General features: G+C 40.2%; 1 non-coding gene across 1 annotated transcript; it reads left to right on the top strand.

The window, feature by feature from the left end:
- The first annotated feature begins 5,017 nt into the window (after positions 1–5,017).
- LOC131219848 (small nucleolar RNA R71) lies at positions 5,018–5,124 on the top strand. The gene has a single exon (XR_009158490.1). It is a non-coding gene; the product is annotated as a small nucleolar RNA R71 (small nucleolar RNA).
- The last annotated feature ends 1,386 nt before the right edge of the window (positions 5,125–6,510 follow it).

The following is a 6,510-nucleotide window of genomic DNA, read 5'->3' as shown; positions in this document are numbered from 1 at the left end:
TACAAAAATAACAAAAATAAAATCCTACCTATACCACTTTCGTAGGTGCTCTCGATTGCATTTAGCGTATGCAACAAGCCTTTAAACCCCTAGATTACCCCTAGTGGACGAGTTGTAGTCTTGTGAGGGTTTGCAGTAATGTTACCCACAAACATTGAACTAACTAATGATAAAAACGAAATGAAATGAAGAGCTAGGTTGCCTTCCAGGAGCACTAAGTTTACCGTCTTCAGCCAGACAAATAAAGCAACTACCCTAGTCTTATAAAAGCGATAAACCTACCTATACCTCCATCAGACAGGAGATCAATCCTGGTAAACAGGAGCAGTCAGTGGCATGGACATGTCCTCTGAATCAAATTTCTCGACAAATGGTTTCAATCGATGTCCATTGACTTTAAACTCCTTACCATTGTCGGGATCTCTTATCTCAACGGCCCCATGAGGAAAAACAGTAACAACAATGTAAGGGCCGGTCCAACGAGATCGAAGCTTACTCGGAAAGAGATGTAATTGAGAATTGTACAAAAGGACCTTCTGACTAGGCATGAATGATTTTCGCAAAATGTGTTGGTCATGAAATGCTTTCATCTTGTCCTTGTAAACTCTCGAATTATCGTACACATCATTCCGGATTTCCTCAAGTTCATTCAATTGAAGTTTGCGTAGCGAGCCAGCGTTGTCTAGATTGAAATTAAGATTTTTGATTGCCCAGTACACTTTATGTTCCAGCTCCACAGGCAAGTGACAAACTTTCCCATAGACAAGTCTAAAGGGAGACATTCCAATAGGGGTTTTAAAGGCAGTACGGTATGCCCATAAGGCATCGATCAATCGGATTGACCAATCCTTACGATCAGGGTTAACCGTTTTCTCCAAAATGTGTTTAATTTTTCTCTTAAAAATCTCGGCTTGCCCACTTGTCTGTGGGTGGTACGGGGTGCTCACCTTATGAGAGATACCATATTTCTTCATTAAGCTCTCAAATGGTTTATTACAAAAGTGTGAGCCCCCATCACTAATGATGGCTCGAGGCGTTCCGAATTAGGAAATGATATTTTCTTTTAGGAATTTAATGACCGTGCGATGGTCATTAGTTCGACACGGAATCACTTCGACCCATTTAGTGACATAATCCACGGCGAGCAAAATATACAGATTTTCAAACGATTGGGGGAATGGTCCCATGAAATCGATGCCCTAACAATCAAATGCTTCAATGATAAGGATGGGATTCAAAGGCATCATATTTCAACGGGACAATGCTCCCAATTTCTGACAACGCTCACAAGCTTTGCAAAACTCATGAGTGTCCCTAAACATAGTGGGCCAATAAAAGCCACACTGCAGAATCTTGGCCGTAGTCTTTTTAGCAGAAAAGTGACCACCACAGGCCTGTGAATGACAGAAGGAGATGATGCTTTGATGCTCATCGTCTGGTACACATCTCCTTAGGATTTGGTCTGGGCAATATTTAAATAAATAAGGATCATCCCAGAAAAAGTTGCGCACCTCGGTGAAGAATTTCTTCTTATCTTACGCAGTCCACTGTGTCGGTATGACACCTGTAGCAAGATAATTAGCAATATCAGCAAACCAAGGTGAATGGGAGACTCTGAACAATTGTTCATCAGGGAACATGTCGTTGATATGAGTCATCTCAAGGGAATCAGAGGTATGAAGGCGAGAAAGGTGATCGGCCATAACGTTTTCTACTCCCTTTTTATCTTTAATTTCCAAATCAAATTCTTGGAGTAGAAGGATCCATCGTATCAGGTGGGGCTTAGAATCATTCTTAGAAAGAAGATACTTCAGTGTCGCATGATCTGTATAGATAATGATCTTGGATAAGATCAGGTAGGACCTAAATTTGTCCAAGGCGAACACTACGGCTAAGAGTTCTTTTTTCGTAGTTAAGTAGTTCACTTGGGCCGATTTAAAGTCCTACTCACATAATGGATGACGTAGGGTCTCTTATCTTTTCTCTGGCCTAGAACCGCTCCAAGAGCATAATCAGAAGCGTTGCACATAAGCTCAAAAGGAAGGCTCCAGTCGGGTGGCTACATGATAGGTGCAGTGGTTAACATGCCCTTAAGCTTGGTGAAAGCTTCCTGGCATTGCTCAGTCCACTCGTACGGAGCATCCTTTTGAAGAAGATTACATAAAAGACGAGAGAGGAGACTAAAGTCCTTTATGAATCGCCTGTAAAATCCTGCGTGTCCTAAGAAGGATCGCACGTCTCTGATGTTCTTGGGTGGAGGTAGTTTAGAGATAAGATCTATTTTTGCCTTATCAACCTCGATTCCCTTGGATGAGATGATATGCCCAACGACAATTCCCTTCCGAACCATAAAATGACACTTCTCCCAATTAAGTACCAAGTTCTTTTCTTCACATCTTTTCAGCACACATTTAAGACTTTCCAAGCACTTGCTAAAAGATGGACCGTAAACAGAGAAATCGTCCATGAAGACCTCTAGATATTCTCCAACCATATCAGAAAAGATACTAAGCATACATCGCTGAAAAGTGGCAGAGGCATTACATAGTCTGAATGGCATCCTTCGGTAGGCAAAGGTGCCGTAGGGACATGTAAATGTGATCTTTTCCTGGTCTTAAGGGGCTATCTCTATCTGGTTGTAGCCCGAATACCCGTTAAGGAAACTATAATAGGAATGACCAGCTAACCTTTCCAGGATCTGATCAATGAATGGTAAAGGAAAGTGGTCTTTCCTCGTGACGGTATTCAACTTTCTGTAGTCAATGCACATTCTCCAACAAGTAGTGACTCTAGTTGGCACGAGTTCATTATTAGCATTGGCTACGATGGTGATTCTGGACTTCTTAGGGACCACTTGAGTTGGACTCACCCATTAACTATCAGATATAGGGTATATAATACTCACGTCCAATAGTTTAAGAACCTCGCCCTTAACCACTTCCTTCATGTTTGGATTTAGTCTACGTTGTGGTTGCCGAGCAGTTTTTGCATTATCCTCAAGATATATGCGGTGAGTATAAATCGAGGGATCGATTCCCTTGAGGTCCGCTATCGTCCATCCCAGGGCTCCTTTATACTCAATGAGAGTAGATATGAGCATACTCTCCTGTTCTTTCTCCAGGTGGGCAAAGATCACCACTGGGTATGTCTCATCTTGACCTAAATAAGCATATTTCAAATCAGAGGGCAAAGGTTTTAGATCAAGCTTCGGCGGCTTGAGGTTAGACGGTAGAGGCACTACATCGGTTTGTGGCAATTCTTCAAATTATGGCCTCCACCGGTTAACTTCAAGTACCGGTGCAGTATCAAGCAAGGCACACGTCTCCCTAATCATGTCATCATCAAAATCATGGGAGTGGGCTAGGCACGTCTCTAGATGGTCGGAGGATAAGGTTAGAGGTGTCGTATCTTCCACGAAAGAGTCAATCATGTTAATATCATGGAAATCGTCATCCTCCTCTAAGTTTCTGCCGTTATAGAAAAAGATGTTTGACTCCAATGTCATATTCCCAAAAGACATAGTCATGACACCATTCTTGCAATTGATAATTGCATTTGAAGTGGCAAGGAATGGGCGGCTAAGAATGACGGGAATCTGAGTGCTTATGTTATTGATGGGTTCGGTGTCCAGGATGATAAAATCTACAGGGTAGTAAAATCTATCAACTTGGACCAATACATCCTCGATTATCCCTCTTGGTACACGAACAGAGCGATCAGCAAGTTGTAGTGTGGTTAGGGTGGGTTTTAATTCACCCAAACCTAACTGTTTGTATACAGAGTAGGGAATCAGATTGACGCTCGCTCTTAAGTCAAGAAGTGCATGATCAATTCGATGGTTCCCGATTACACATGATATGGTTGGGCTACCGGGATCTTTGAATTTCTGTGGCACATCTTGCTTTAGGATAGCACTCACTTTATCAATCAAGAAAATTTTCTTTTGATTACTTTGCCGTCTTTTGGTCCTGCATAAGTCTTTCAGAAATTTTGCATATGAAGGAATCTGTTTCACGACATCAAGTAGAGGAATGTTGACTTTCACTTGTTTCAACACCTCTAGAATATCCTGAGAGTTAGAGAGAGGTTTTGGTGAAACCAACCGTTGGGGGAACGGAGCAACTGGCTTCTCTAGAAGTTCCGGTTCTAATTTTTATGGGGCATCACTGGATCCATCATTGTTGTCCTCTTCTGGTTCTTGAGGCTTTTCAGGCCTAACCGGAAGAGTTTTATCAATGATCTTTCCACTCCTAAGAGTGGTGATGGATTTAGCGTGCCCCATCTGATTTGAAGAGTTGGGATCATTAATCTCGTACCACGGTTTAGGATTGGGGAGAGGTTGTGCAGGAAGCATCCCCTTTTCTATAACTGTCATACGAGAATCTATCTTTTGCATAAAATCTGTAATTCCCCGCATTGCCTGAGTCAGCTCTTGTATGAAATTTTGAACCGGTTCCTCTTGAGGTTTCACTTGATTTGGATTTTGATTGAAGAAACCTTGAGCAGTAGCCGTTTGTCCATTCCTCCAACTAAAGTTTGGATGATTTTTCAACCAGGATTGTATGTATTGGAGTTAGGTCCAGTAAAAGGTCTTTGATAGTTGTTTACGGCATTAGCTTGTTCATTCAACACTCCTCGAAAGGCGGGTATTGTATGACAATTTTCAGTTGTATGAATGTTGCAATCACAGATGCCACAAATAATTTCATTAACCTTATCCTACTTTCCTTCCATGGCCTCAACTTTCCTTATGAGCATAGTCACTTTACAGTTGAGATCATCCTCTTCTTTCAAGAGATATAATCTACCTTTCTCCTTTAATTGAGTCGGCCTAGACGTGGTGTTTGATTTTGGGTAATAGTCCCAAGATTGTGTTTTTTCAGCCAGACTGTCGAGGTAGTCCCATACCTCGTCGACATCTTTATTAATGAACTCTCCATTACACATTGTCTCGACCATTTGGCGCATGGAAGATGTCAGTCCATCGTAGAAAAAATTTGTAATGCGCCACGTTTCAAATCCATGTTGTGGGCATGAACTGACCAAATCTTTGAACCTTTCCCAACATAGGAAGAATGTTTCATCATCCTTTTGGGCAAAGGTCATAATTGCTTTTCTGAGGGTAATCGTTTTATGATGTGGGAAGAATTTTTTTATGAATTCCCTCTGCATGTCGTTCCATGTGCCAATGGATCTAGGACGCAGTGAATGTAACCATGTCTTAGCTTTCTCTTTTAAGGAAAAACAAAAGAGTTTCAGCCTAATTGTATCCTCAGATACATTAGGAAAACATAATGTAGCTATAATCTCATCGAATTCTTTCAAATGTAAATATGGACTCTCTGATTCAAGTCCATGGAATTTGGGAAGGAGTTGGATAACTCCTAGCTTGATGTCCATTTGTCCTGTGTTTTCAGAAAAAATCATGCATGAGGGCATACTCACTCCCGCCGGTTGTAGATAATCTTGTAAAGTACGAGGCGGGGGTGCCTGATGCACCTCGTTCTCATCTTGGGTATCCTCCACCCTGGGTGGAAGTAGAGGACGTTGGTCTTCAGCCATAACTTCAATTAACTCAGGGGATTTCAAGTGGTGTCTAGTCCCGCGATGGATAGTCAACCCGTCAACCAATCCTCCTTCAGTCAAGAGACGTCGAGTGTCGTCACGGGCCCACTTGGGCATGAAACACTCGCAGCCCTCAATTTAAATTTGAAACCTAATCCTTAAGAAAGAAAATCTAAAAAGAAAGAGAGGGTTGGAAAGGAGTTACCAAATTGGAGGCCCTAAGTTGAAGACCCACAAAATAAAAAAAAATAAGTTAGATTCTAAAAAGGAGAAGAACAATCCTTTAAAAGAAAGATAACAGTGAACTGATTTCTAAAAGTGGAAATTTCTAAAATAAATTAGGAAAGTCCTAAACCAGAAAGTAAATTACTGAAAGAGAACTGAAAAATAGAAAGTAGGGAAGGAGCTTACCGAATTAGAAATTTCTATCTTAAAGGCCTATAAAATAGGAAGGTTAGTTTCTAAACAAAAATTCTAAAAATAAATTAGGAAACAAAATTAGATTCTAAAAGAGTTAAAATTTAAAAGTTACTAAAAATAAAAATAAAAATAGAAAGTTAATCCCTAAAAAGGGAAATAACTAACCTAGTTTCTAAAAAACAAAAGAGGAAAATTTCCAAAAATAAACTATTTCCTACAAATAGGAAAATACTAGAATTAGAAGATCTCTAAAATTTAAACCTTAATTTTAAAAGTGGAAAAAGTAGAGAAATTAGGAAGGAATTACCAATTTAAGAACTTTTGTCAGGATCCTACAAAACATGGAAACAAGTTAGTTCTAGAAATCAATTAAAAATCTAAAACTAAAGTTAGTCAAATTCTAATATTAAACTAATTCTAAACCTAATTAATTTCAGAAAATCGCAACCGTCAGTCCCCGGCAACGGTGCCAAAAATTTGTTCACTCCCCAAGTATAGGGTTGTGATGTAGTAATAAACTCAGTG

This window comes from Magnolia sinica, chromosome 11 (assembly GCF_029962835.1).
Source record: "Magnolia sinica isolate HGM2019 chromosome 11, MsV1, whole genome shotgun sequence".
NCBI classification, from domain to species: domain Eukaryota; kingdom Viridiplantae; phylum Streptophyta; class Magnoliopsida; order Magnoliales; family Magnoliaceae; genus Magnolia; species Magnolia sinica.
This window is presented reverse-complemented; position numbering and strand designations above follow the sequence as displayed.